This window comes from Procambarus clarkii, chromosome 19 (genome assembly GCF_040958095.1).
Source record: "Procambarus clarkii isolate CNS0578487 chromosome 19, FALCON_Pclarkii_2.0, whole genome shotgun sequence".
In the NCBI taxonomy this organism is placed as follows: Eukaryota; Metazoa; Arthropoda; class Malacostraca; order Decapoda; family Cambaridae; genus Procambarus; species Procambarus clarkii.
Window position 1 is genome coordinate 9,973,898 of NC_091168.1, and position 14,181 is coordinate 9,988,078.

The 14,181-nt window shown below is 45.4% G+C and overlaps 1 protein-coding gene across 1 annotated transcript in view; it reads right to left on the reverse strand.

Annotated features, from left to right (window-relative positions):
- The window catches only part of LOC123757626 (maltase A2), a 443,152-nt gene that overhangs the window by 58,726 nt on the left and 370,245 nt on the right, over nucleotides 1-14,181 (reverse strand). The gene's annotated exons all lie outside the window — the stretch shown is intronic.

Here is a 14,181-nt window from a genome sequence, read left to right on the forward strand (position 1 = left end):
GCTCCCTCCTTCGACAGTCCAAAATTAACAGAATATGAGGCACTTCTAAAATAAATTACCATGAAAGTATTAAACCTCTCCCTGCAAGATGACCAATGGGACCAAGCAACGCTCAGAGTTAGACTTGGGGGTACAGGTATTCGCAAGGCAACAGAGCATTGCCAGCATTCTTATCCTCAACCAGTGCTACAGGTAAATTAGGGAATGAAATACTACCAGAATACCTAAGAGACTCCATTGGGATTTATGATCCCAAATTTTCTTCAAATTCAAATTTTCCTGCCCGAAACGCTGCGCGTGCTAGAGGCTTTACAAGACTGTAATTACCATATTTGTATCCTCACATTCCTTATGTACATTCTTGTATATGCATAAATAAATAAATAAATAAATAAATAAATAAATAAATAAATAATTTGCAGATGGAGTCAGCCAGTGGGACAACCTTGCCAACTCTCAAATTCGACCAACTTTTACAAACGATTGCAAACAGGCCAGATGGGACAACCCCATAGTGGAGAACATTGCCACAGCATTGCTGGAGGCAGGTTCTGGGAAGGACAAAGCACATCTTCTAGCCATGCAAGCTCCCCATGTTTGCTGACTTCCTGTTGGCTGTTGCTAATTCTGCCTTGGGCACCCTTCTGGACCATCGGGCCCGAAGTATTGGTGTTGCCCTGTGCCTTGCTGCCCCTATCTCCACCGAACAGCGGTGTAGCTGTGGCAATGCATTGACAGACCAATATGGCAGCCATAGTCTCTCATCTGTCGTAAGTCACTGGGGATAGATTGGCAGACAAGAAGCAGTCAGTGACATCCTCAAGAAGCTTGGCTACAGCTGGGTGTCCAGCACGAAGGGAATCTCAGATGTGCAGACCTGACAACAGTAAAAAATGCCCAAATGGAGTCACCCTGCAGCCATGAGGGATGGTAGACAGGTCATGTGGGACTACATGTGTGCGTCTACATTGACTGATATCTATCTGCCTCACAGTACAGCTGAGGGAGGCGGGGCAGCCACCTTTAGGGAGACTCAAAAAACTAATAAGTACAGGAACCTAGAAAGTTGTTACAGGCTCGTGCCGATAGGCTCTGAGACCCTGGGAATCTAGTGTAAATGTGTACTTACGTTTCTAAAGAAACTGAGTGAGGAACTCATCAGGCAAACTAAAGACTGAAGAGTGGCCAGTTTCCTGTTCCAGCGCCTCAGTGTCACGATCGACAGAGGAAACGTTTGCTGTCTCTTGGGCACGTACCCCACCTTCGAAGAGCTGGATGAGGTCTTCGAAAAGTGATTGTTATATGTGTGTGTGTTTTCTGTAAACTGTAACACAATGTAATGAAATTAATAAAAAAAAAAAAAACAGCGTTGAATGTAATGAAACGCCATTTTCTGGGTGAGCCCCGGAGGCTCCCTGGAGCTTATCGGGCTAATCTGTTATATTAGACCGGGACATTAGCTAAGGAGTTCAGACCTACCAGGGACCAGCGCCAGAATCTGGCCCCTTCAGAGAGGTTTCAGGGGAGCAATGGCACTGGAAAACCCTCTTGTGGTTGGGGGTTTTCCTTATCTGCCATCGACCGGGGTCAGGCACCCAGAAAGGTAGGCATGACAAAACAAACCCCACATGGTAAAAACTAAAACAAAAAAACGAACAGAAAGGTAGAAACTCCCTACAATCCCAAAGAAACAAGCAAACAAGCAAACATCACACTTTACTGCCGTGCCGATCGCTCGCGCAGCCCTCCCCGCCCCGAGAGGGGGAGGGGGAAGCCCCAGACCTACCGCGCCGGTTGCCAAGCTTCATTTCGGAAGCTAAGCTTCAACCAACGTGAAAAAAACGCCGACCGGTGGGAAGGAGGGTTGGCAGGGAGCCTCCGAAGCTCACCCAGAAAATGGCGTTTCATTACATTCAACGCTGGTTTTCTGTGGGGAGCCCCTACAGCTCCCTGGAGCTTCATACCCAAACAGAAGGAAAAGAAAGGGCTAACCCATGAGGCGGCCGCCACAAACTCCGCAACGCGAAGCCGAGACAACAGGATGCAACCTGCGACCCAAGGCAACAAGAACGCACTAGAGCAGATGCGCATAAAGAATGGGCGGCCAAGAACCTGTGCAACCCTCAATTCCCTGCGCCCAAAAAGAGCCCTAGACGTCACCAACACAGCAGCAAAAGCTGCAAACGTTTGAACAGCACGGGCACAAAGACAGATCGCAGGCTGGAAGACTGAAAAACTCTGAGGACGACCTGGCAGACCCGAGCCCTGAAACAGGGAACGAGGGGAACCGGAACAAACCAAAGCGCATCCCCAGACACGGTACGCAGGTAACGGCAAAAAACGCAACCGGACAACAGAGGACGAACCCCCAGCCAAACCAATCAAGCATCAAAAACCCAAGAACCCCTCCGGAAACCAGCCATCTCGACCGTCGCCAGGACGGAGAAAGGCTGCACACGTACAAATCTACCGCCAGTACCAAGGAGCAGAAAACTGAACTGAAGGTGCTGCCACAAACTGAGGAGGAGAAGGCACCCTGATCAAGGACCAGGACTGCGCAGGTGACGCATGAGCAGGCCGGAGGTGAAACAAAACACGAGAAAGCATACGAAATGGGGCTGATGTGACGTCCACCCCGAACGCAAGCCGGAGCGGCTCTGCCAGTGCCGCATAAAACGAGGCAACAGTACGAAAACATCAAATAACTGTATTCCAGAAAAACCCAAGAAGGACAAGACAACCCGATGCGAAAGAGAAGACAACGTACAAAGAGCAAGAAAAAGTGCATAGAAACACCTGGAATGTCATACTGTCGCCAAGACGAAGCTCACAGGTTGGACATCGTCAACAAGGCCACCTGAACACCACAGAGATGGTGATACCCGCGTCAAAATACCAGACGCGAAGAGCCGAGGAGAAGGCTGAACCAGTCACATACAGGATTGATCCGACCTGCCGAAAGAGGCGGAGCCGCGGGAAAACGCCCCGGGTTCAGACACCTATCAAGCAGCGTCTGAAAAGAAGCTGGGCCGGCCACCAAGGAACCATAAGGACTGCTCTCGTGGGAATGGGCTGCAACCGAGCCAGAACCCGAAGCAACAGCTGGACCGGGAGAAGAGGAACAGGTACCCCCACCTTGACCAGTCCTGCCGAAAAGCATCCAACATGAACAGCTCGCAGGTGGGTAAGGGCACCACATAAAATGGGCGACGCCTAGACCACGCCGACTCGAAGAACGTCCATGGCCAGGAGTCCATATGTCCGGCAGAGCCAACGAAACGAGTCGGCGACGACTGGCCAATCCATGAAGGAATGAACCGAGACAGCTGTCCGCCAGGACACAGGACACACCCCGGACATGAAACTCACGGTTAGCCAAACCCCGAGAATCCAGCAAACGAGCCACTCCAAGGAACCAACCCCAAAGGTCAACACCTAAGAGAAACCCTGTGGTTCCGGCAAGAACTGGCAGAAAACAGTCCTAATGGAGCTGAATGGTAAAGCACCGAGTGACCCAAACCCTCCGAAGCGCAAACCAGACAGCCACGAACTCCCGAACCGTGTTGTGAGCCCGATGGACGGATAGACTCCACCATCCCAGGCCGACCTGGTGAACACTGGTCACAAAGCCCCAGCCGAGAGATGACCCATCTGTGAACACATCGAGCGAAGGCTCGAGGAGGTGCCAAGGCACGGAACCCCGAAAACCCCAAAGAGGAAGCTGGTGACGCAGCACCAACACAAGATCCCCGGAGGAACGAACCCAACGATTGCAAGAGGCGGAAGGGAGTCTCCGAAGGAACAAAACAGACGCTGAAGCCAAACCTGACCCCGCGGGCAGACCAGCATGTCGAAGTTCAGACTCCCGCACAACCGCTCGAGCAACCCGGGACCCCCTCAGGCACAGCCGAAGGCGGGACCACAGCCACAGTAACACTTCTAGAGGGAAAGACTAGGAGTGCCCCAATAGCTTTAATTAATGCCCAGGTCTGAACCCGGGATGGAAACAGAAGGAATGGTCTCCAGATCACCAGGAAACCAAACCCGGCGATCTGGAAAAAACCACACCCCTGGTGAGCAGACAAGCAGACCGACGGAGCCCACACCAGCCAATCGTCGAGGTAGGCCAGACACCGAATTTCAAGCAGACTCAGACAGGGCACCAAGATTCGGTAAAGATGCAAAAATACACCAAGTGCCAATAATTGACCTGGAGGTCCAGGGCCACCATCCAGGCACCCGGCCCCAACAGAAGCCGGACAGGAGACAACAGTCCTTCTAGGAGGGCATAGAAACCAGGGCGCAGACTGAAGAAGTCTAGAAGAACCGCAGATTCGAAGGCCCATGTCTGCAATGAGCAGACGGGAACCCCAGAAGGATGGGGCGGATCGACCACGACCAACACACCCACCAAGATGACATGATGAAGCGCAGGGAAAGAAGCCCACCCCGCCAGCTCTGAACCCCCTAAAGGGGAGAAGCCGTCCACCGCCGCCACCAGAGGCCGGAAGACAACCAAAAGCGCCCACCAACAGCAGGACCATACTAGAGTCAACAGAGCAAGCTGCTCCCCCAGCGTCCCATCAACAGAGAAGGGAACAGAGCCCCTTCCGAAAGAAAAAGTATATATACATATCATGTATATACACATACATATACACATACACACATGGTATGTGACACACACGAGCGTATGCACAGACACATGTGCACACACACACACACACAGTGTACACATGTACATGCGTACACACACACACATACACTTGAAAACAAAAATTACAAGCCACCGACCAGTGGGCAGAGCACACACCGGCCTGGCAAAGAAGGCACAAAACTGCATCAAAAGGCCCACCTTGACAAAACCTCAAAGATCCCAACAAGACCACAACACGTGAAAAGATCCAAAAAGATCAGTCTGCAAGCCAGGAAGACCCCGGAACCCCAGAAGGCAGAAACCGGGTCACACACGAGGAAACAAAGCCCCCAGAACCCACAAAGAGGCCCAAGAGAAAGAAACCTCTGGAACGAAACCAAAGAACCCAAAGGAACCCGGAATCGAACCAGGGGGAGCCCAAACCACCACATTTTGCCGGCGGAGAAACCCCACAGAAAGGCAAAACACAGCCCCCACACAGAACCCCCTGGAAAAACGGTCATAACAGACCGAAAACCGAGGGACAAGGTGTGGGAGAAAGCATAACAGCCAAGGACACTGAGCCCAAACCCAAAGGCCCAGACTCAAAACAGACAAAATGGAAAACCCGGTGTAAAATCAACACTCAAACGTTCCCAGAGGAACAGGAACGGGCAGAAAACACCAGGAAATCAAAGAAACGACAACAGGAGAATAAAACCCCTGAAAAAAGGTGAAAACTCACCCAAGAAGCTCGGTCGCACACCGAGTCGCATGTAAACAAACCGCAACGCCGCCCTGGTGGCCACGCCGGGAACCCAGCAGACGAAAATGACCACCAGAACAGGGGCTGTGACTGACGCTAAAGATACAAAAACACGCCAGCAAAAGTGGGAAGCAAGCAGACTGGATGGGCGAAAAATGCCGCCCAAAAGCAGAAAACCCAGGCATGGGCAAACTGCCCCAGAACTGCTAGCAGGCATCCCCCACAGCCCCGGGAACCAGCAACAGAGGCCCTGGGGCAGAGCCGTCCTCCAAGCTCTCCGCCCTTAAAGAAAAGCAAGAGTCCATGGGAAAGGCAGCAAAAAAAGGCCGCTGGTAAGACCCAGAAGCCTTAGCAGGAGGAACTGGCTCGAAAACCTCCATCCCCCAACCCAAACAGGGCAGCCCCCGAAAACTGCCCAAGTCTCGGCCCCAACTAAACCCTGCCCCGACCCCAAAACCCGCAAACGGTCCAGAGCCGGGAACAGGGAGGGAAAGGGGCGAACAGCACCTAACCAAAACGGGGCAGCCTCGGGGCATCCGAGTGGGAAACCAACCTAGCATGTTGCAGCAACCTAACCTAGCTTGCAACATGGATGCCGCCTGTACTCTGAACAGTAATAACATCAGGAGAGTACTGGAGAACAAGCAGAGAAAATCTCTCGCAAGACTCCGGGTCAAGGTATCAGCTAGTGACCCAACAGGCAGCATGACGGAGGTAAAAGTGGTGACTGTCACCCGGAGACAAGGGCACAGTAACCAACGATCCCGTACAAGACGGGTTGGAACACGGAGACACATTCAATGGTCCCCCGAGCCCAGACAGGGGTTTCCAGGGCCCGTAGGCTGACTGCTATGGGAAGCCCGGGCAAGGTGTGGCTAAACCGGTAGGGGTTAGCACTGAAAATCCCTGAGACGTGTACAATCACGGGAGCCTAGCAGAGGGCCACCAAACACTACCAGTGGAACTATAGCCACACTGAGCAGACCCCCACCAAGCAATTGAAAATAAAAACAAAAGAAAAACCCCGCAAAAGTACACCGTCTCCAGAGGCAACAGGAACCGGTCGCCGCTTAGGTGGCAGTCTGTGCAACACTTTGACACACTAACCAGGACAATACCAGTCCCTGCCGGGGCCATACAAGGGCCCCAAGCCCCAGCTGGCCCTATGGGCGAGGCAAATGCCGAGCAGCAAGAACCTCTACAGGAATGGTTCCTGAACGCCACAGGGAAGATAACCCTGTTATGCAAGGGCAGTACTCACAGAGTGCTTAGGGAAGTCAGCCACTAAGCGCATGCAGCCCCGGCACTAATGAGGTACTCCTGGCCACCGCACAACACAACACACGGCAGTGAACGCCATACAAGGCAAACACCGCCTAGGAAACTGAGGCCAGAGAAGCGTCTATCCCGGTTAACATTAGCTTACGAACTAAAGATTGGCAGCCGGCGCAGTAGGTCCGGGGGCTCCCCCACCCCCCTCTCAGGACGGGGAGGGCTGCGCGGCAGTAAAGTGTGATGTTTGCTTGTTTGCTTGTTTCCTTTGGATTGTAGGGAGTTTCTACCTCTCTGTTCGGTTTTTTGTTTTAGTTTTTTATCATGTGGGGGTTGTTTTGTTATGCCTACCTTTCTGGGTGCCTGACCCCGGTCGATGGGAGATAAGGAAAACCCCAACCACAAGAGGGTTTTCCAGTGCCATTGCTCCCTGAAACCTCTCTGAAGGGGCCAGATTCTGGCGCTGGTCCCCGGTAGGTCTGAACTCCTAAGCTAATGTCCCGGTCTAATATAACATACATTAGCCCGATACGCTCCAGGGAGCCTTAGGGGCTCCCCACAGAAATAGGGGGCGGTAGGAGAAAAAAATATTAACGCTATCGTGTGCCCGGCACACAGCCCCACTTGCACCTGAAGGTAGGCAGAGCATTGAGCGTGAACTCACCGCTACATAAATATGATTATACTCTTTTCAGCTTTGTGACCTTAATTTTCATGCTATGTCGTTCAATTTGGTATCAAACTGTTCGCAATAGAATACTCTAAGGGAATATTTGCATATAAGAACATATAAGTTTTACTTTTCTATACTTTACATCTGCTGCCCACCGCCAGGTAGTCCGCGCGTTACCCGTGAGCTCACCCCTACATTCAAATGTTTATACTCTGATCAGCTTTCTGACGTCAATTTTCGTGCTACATCGTTCAATTTGGTATCACATTGTTCGCAATAGAATGCCCTAAAGGAATATTTGCATATAAGAACAAATATTAGAACAATGTTAGCAATTGTATAAGATAACGTTCATCGTCATGTGAACAACACCTGCTTTTCTTCATTGTTTCCAGTCATTATTCATTCCCGACTGCGGGGTGGGGATGCCACATGGGATATACAGAGCATGGGAAGATGTTGGTGTGCATTTTAAAACAAGTCCCACAGTATTCGAACAATAAATGTAATTTTTTACAAATTTTAAAATATTTGATGCCGTTTGCGTCATTGGGCCTACTCCGTATCTTGGTTTTATGACGTTGACACCTTCATCGGGCTGTGAAAGTGTTGGTGCTCAGTGAGAATCTACAAGGTTTTCTCTGAATACTCCTTATTTTCTTTATCAAGGCTATGGGTCCCTACAACTGCACCAGAGGTGGTACCCTTATATATATATATATATATATATATATATATATATATATATATATATATACAGTGGAACCTCTATTAACGAGTGGCTCTATTAACGAGTTTTTCCAGTAACGAGCAAGCCACTCGCAGCAAATTTGTCTCTATTGACGAGCTCGCCTCTATTAACGAGTGAAACCACATGGCGCTTCCTAGCGTCTCGCGGGTTCTCGCAAATTCTCGGACGCCTCCAACGCCAGTGTTGTTGTTGTATCTCACACGACAAGCATCCCTCTGGATTTATTTGAGCTTTTCTTTGAGTTTTTAGTGGTTTTGCGACTACAATTTGTAACACACGATGTCTCCAAAGAAGCTGCTTGCTAAAGATAGTGTTGTCAAGAGGAAGAAAGACACACTTACTGTGGATTTAAAGAAGGAAATTATAGCAAAGCATGAGTGTGGTGTCTGTGTGATTGATCTCACAAGGAAGTATGGCAGGTCCTCATCAACAATTTACACCATTAGTAAGGGAATGAGGAGGTAAGGGAGGATGCTGCCTCTTCCACTGAGATCAGGGAAGTGTTTGGAATGTTTGAAAAGGTGAACACATTCTTGGAAAAGCTGCCCTGATAAAGCAGTGACATCCCGGTGTGTGAAAATGTTTAATTAATTTATCACTTTGTGATAACACTTTATGAAAGTGTTATCACTTTCGCAGGTATATGTCGCTTGAACGTAACACACTTTTTTTCTATTGAATGCACCCAAACACCGCGCTCAAGCGTCATTTGAGCAAATATTTCTATAAAATCCAATTCTTATCCGATCGACTTGGGGATTGTATACATGTTTGCCATGAAATTTCCGTTTTCTTTAATAACCACATTGCCTATTTGAGAAAACGGCATTGTATTGTATCTTCGTGGGAAGACTATTATATTGTTGACACAACGAGTGTAATCAACGTAGTTTTTTATTTGGTGCTGGTCTAACGCATCCTTGTGTGACATTTGAAATGAAATTTGGGTGAAATTCCCAAGAAGAGAGAGTCCGCCTGACTCAGAGGTGGATTCTCCTTCCACACCATAACCCCTCTCCTCCTTCCCACCTCTCCATCATCTCCCTCAAGCCAGCAACTACTCTTCATAAGGTAAAGTAAATATTAAAACACTACAACAAAACATTTATATTTACATGTGCAGTATTATATTTACATAAAAAAAGTCATACAAGTATGGATGTTTTTGGGAGTGGAACGGATTAAATTTATTTCCTTTATTTTAAATGGGGAAATTTGTTTCCAAAGACGAGTTTTCCAGGTAACGAGCTCGGTGCCAGAACGGATTAAACTCGTTAATAGAGGTTCCACTGTATATATATATATATATATATATATATATATATATATATATATATATATATACACAGTGGTACCTCGGTTTAAGAGTTTAATCCGTTCCTGGAGACAGCTCGTATTCCGAAAACTCGTATTCCGAAGCTAATTTCCCCATAAGAAATAATGGGAAATGAATTAATCCGTTCGTGACTACCCAAAAACCCCCTTCAAACTAAATTTTATACCTAATTCATCTAAATAAACCTACAAAACTATGTTCAAGTTATTATTTACCCTTGTTGATGAATGCTGTAGGCGTATGGAAGATGGTGAGGAGGGGGGAGGAGGAGAGGTGTTACTGTTTGGAAGGGGAGTCCCCTTCCATTATCACATCAGGCAGTGAGGACCTTTCTGGTGTGCTCTCCCTGGCACGTTTTGCCTGAGTGCCACTAGGTCCTGATTGTGGTTCACTGCTCGATTTTCTCACAACAAATCTGTCCATGGAAGCTTGTTTTTCCCTTCTTCGCAAGCTGTCTCTGTAGTAAGGCATCACATTATCATTGAAAAGATTAAGGCAACGGCCTACAACAGCTTTCTCTGGGTGAGTCTTTTCAATAAAAGTCTGCACCTCTTCCCACATCTGACACACCATCTTAATTTGTGCAGAAGGGACATTCGCTACTGCCTCCTCCTCCTCCACTGGAGAAACATCATCAGCTGGGTCATCTTGCTGTTCCTTTTGAAGGGCTTGGAGTTCTCCGGTGGCCAGTTCTTCGTTGTGTTCTTCCACCAACTCCTCCACATCATCACCATCCAATTCCAAGCCCATTTGCCGGCCCAGAGTAACAATTTCCTCAACAATAGGTGCATTATTTACAGGCTCAAACCCCTCAAAGTCTAGTTCTGTCACACATTCAGGCCACAATTTTCTCCAGCCAGAGATCAGGGTTCTTTGAGTCACTTCTTGCCAGGCTTTGTCAACGAGTTTTAAAGCACTACAAATGTTAAAATGGTCTTTCCAGAACTCTTTGAGAGTGAGGTTTGTGGCTTCAGTCACTTCAAAACATTTCCGGAAAAGTTTCATAAAGTTTCTTAAAATTCGCTATGATTTTCAGGTCCATAGGCTGAATTAGAGGAGTGGTGTTAGGAGGAAGGAATTTAACTGTGAGGAATTTATTGTATCTGGGCAACAAATCATCTTCCAAGCCTAGAGGATGAGCAGGAGCATTGTCGAGGAGAAGCACGGCTTTGAGTGGCAAATGTTTCTCCTGCAGATATTTTTCTATGGTAGGGCACAGCACTTCATTCACCCACTCCGAAAAAATAATCCTAGTCACCCATGCTTTTTTATTAGGCTTCCACATCACACACAAATGGGTTTTCTGCACTTTATACTGTTTGAAAACTCTTGGATTTTCAGAATGATACACTAGCAAGGGTTTAATTTTCAAATCGCCACTCGCATTTGAACACAGCACAAGTGTAAACCTATCTTTCATAGGCTTGTGTCCAGGCAATGCTTTTTCCTCCTTGGTAATGTATGTCCTCTTAGGCAATCTTTTCCAAAACAGTCCTGTTTCGTCACAATTAAACACTTCTTGCGGTAGGTATCCCTCAGCCTCTACAAACTCTTTAAATTCTTCACTAAATTGTTCAGTGGCTGGTTTGTCTGAGCTGGCTGCCTCCCCATGCCTTGCAACACTATGGATACCACTTCTTTTTCTAAATTTTTCAAACCAGCCCCTGCTTGCCTTAAAGTCTATCGTATCTGCATCACTCATTCCAGGGGTTTTCTTTACAAGGTCTTCGTGCAATACCCTGGCTTTCTCACAAATGATGGCCTCCGAAACACTATTACCCCTTAATCCCTTGTCGTGTATCCAAATTAATAACAACTTTTCCACTTCTTCAAGTATTTGTGGTCTTTGTTTCGTCATTGTTCTTACGCCTTTTGCCACTTTAGCACTCATAATCTAATTTTTCTTCTTAAGTATAGTGCATATTGTTGATGTGGCTTTATTGTACTGCCTACAATGTTCAATAACACGTGTCCCATTTTCATGCTTCTGAATGATCTCTTGTTTCTCCTCTATTGTCATCCTCACATGAGCTTTCTTGTCTTGATCCTTACTACTGGCTTTCTTGGGACCCATGGTGAGATACATAATAACAACTTTTATGGTCAAATGACCAAAAATCCAACAAAACACTGAAAATCCGGGTGAAGAATTTACGTGGGATAGTCACTGGGCGCGAGGCACTGATAAACTGAGGGGCGGAGGGGCGATGATCGCCGTACCACCACTTGATAGGTCGGCCTGTATGCATATGAACAAACTTGTGTTCCGAGGTAACCCTCGCCTTCCGAGGCACATTTTCCGAGGAAATCCGGCTCGTATTCCGAAATACTCGTATACAGGGACACTCGTATTCCGAGGTACCACTGTGTGTATATATATATATATATATATATATATATATATATATATATATATATATATATATATATATATATATATATATATATATAATGTCGTACCTAGTAGCCAGAACGCACTTCTCAGCCTACTATGCAAGGCCTGATTTGCCTAATAAGCCAAGTTTTCATCAATTAATTGTTTTTCGACTACCTAACCTACCTAACCTAACCTAACTTTTTTGGCTACCTAACCTATAAAGATAGGTTAGGTTAGGTTAGGTAGGGTTGGTTAGGTTCGGTCCTATATCTACAGTACGTTAATTTTAACTCCAATAAAAAAAAATTGACCTCATACATAATGGAATGGGTAGCTTTATCATTTCATAAGAAAAAATTAGGGAAAATATATTAATTCTGGAAAACTAGGCTTATTAGGCAAATTGGGCCTTGCATATTAGGCTGAGAAGTGCGTTCTGGCTACTAGGTACGACATATATATATATATGTATGTATGTATATATATCTATATATATATATATATATATATATATATATATATATATATATATATATATATATATATATATATATATATACAGTGGCACCTCGACTTACGATTGCCCCTACTTACGATAATTTCGAGTTATGATGTAAATTTTATCGAAAAATGCGACTCGACATCCGATGGTGTCATCGACTTCCGATATTTGTTGGTAAACGTTCGGGTCGACCGAGCGCGTGGTTCCCGGTCACGCGGCCGACCTGCCTCAGTTTACTACAGCTGCCCGCTAAGTGACGATCGCGCCATATAAGAAATTCCGCATTTGTGGTGTTTTTTGCATTTTGAACATTAAAGTACAGTAATTATTATATATCACACCATGAGTCCCAGGAAAGTCAGTGGTAAGGCTCAACATATGAAAACCCATGTAAGGATGACCATAGAGCAAAAACAAGAGTACAGAATGTCTCTTCCTCAACAATTAAGAAAATGTGTGCAGCATGGGAAGAATTGCAAACCTTTGCTAAAACGACTCGCCCAAATTAAGTTGCAGTAGGCCGTTGCCTTAACCTATTCAATGACACTGTGATGCATCATTACAGACAATCGTTAAAACGAAGGTAAAAAACAAATGTCTCTTGACAAATTTGTAGTGAGACAAGCACTGAACCACAACCAGGTCCTAGTGGCATTCAGGCAAAATGAAGGAGAGAGAAAACATCACTGCCTGATGTAATAATGGAAGGGAACTTCCCTTCCGAACAGTAACAACTCTCCTCCTACCAACTCATCACCATCTTCCATATGCCATCAAGAGCCCTCCATAAAGGTAAGATAAACTTAGGTACTGTATTGTAGGTAGAAAAAAAACATTGTATTCAGTATAAAATGTATTTGTATGTTAATATTTTGGAGGGTGGGGAACGGATTAATTCAATTCCCTTTATTTCTTATGGGAAAAATCGCTTCGACTTACAATATTTCGAGTTACGATCCATCTCTGGGAACGGATTAGCATCGTAAGTCGAGGCCCCATTGTGTAATTACCTAATTGCCTAAGTGTAGTTACAGGATGAGAGCTACGCTCGTGTGTGTGTAATTACCTAAGTGTAGTTACAGGATGAGAGCTACGCTCGTGTGTGTGTAATTACCTAAGTGTAATTACCTAAGTGTAGTTACAGGATGAGAGCTACGCTTGTAGTGTCCCGTCTTCCCAGCACTTGTGTGTGTGTGTGTGTGTATATATGTATATATATATATATATATATATATATATATATATATATATATATATATATATATATATACATATATATATATATATATATATATATATATATATATATATATATATATATATATATATATGTATATATATATATATATATATATATATATATATATATATATATATATATATATATATATATATATATATGTCGTACCTAGTAGCCAGAACTCACTTTCTCAGCCTACTATTCAAGGCCCGATTTGCCTAATAAGCCAAGTTTTCCTGAATTAATATATTTACTATAATTTTTTTCTTATGAAATGATAAAGCTACCCATTTCACTATGTATAAGGTCAATTTTTTTTTATTGGAGTTAAAATTAACGTAGATATATGACCGAACCTAACCAACCCTACCTAACCTAACCTAACCTATATATATAGGTAAGGTTAGGTTAGGTAGCCAAAAAAGCTAGGTTAGGTTAGGTTAGGTAGGTTAGGTAGACGAAAAAACATTAATTCATGAAAACTTGGCTTATTAGGCAAATCGGGCCTTGCATAATAGGCTGAGAAGTGAGTTCTGGCTACTAGGTACGATATATATATATATATATATATATATATATATATATATATATATATATATATATATATATATATATATATATATATATA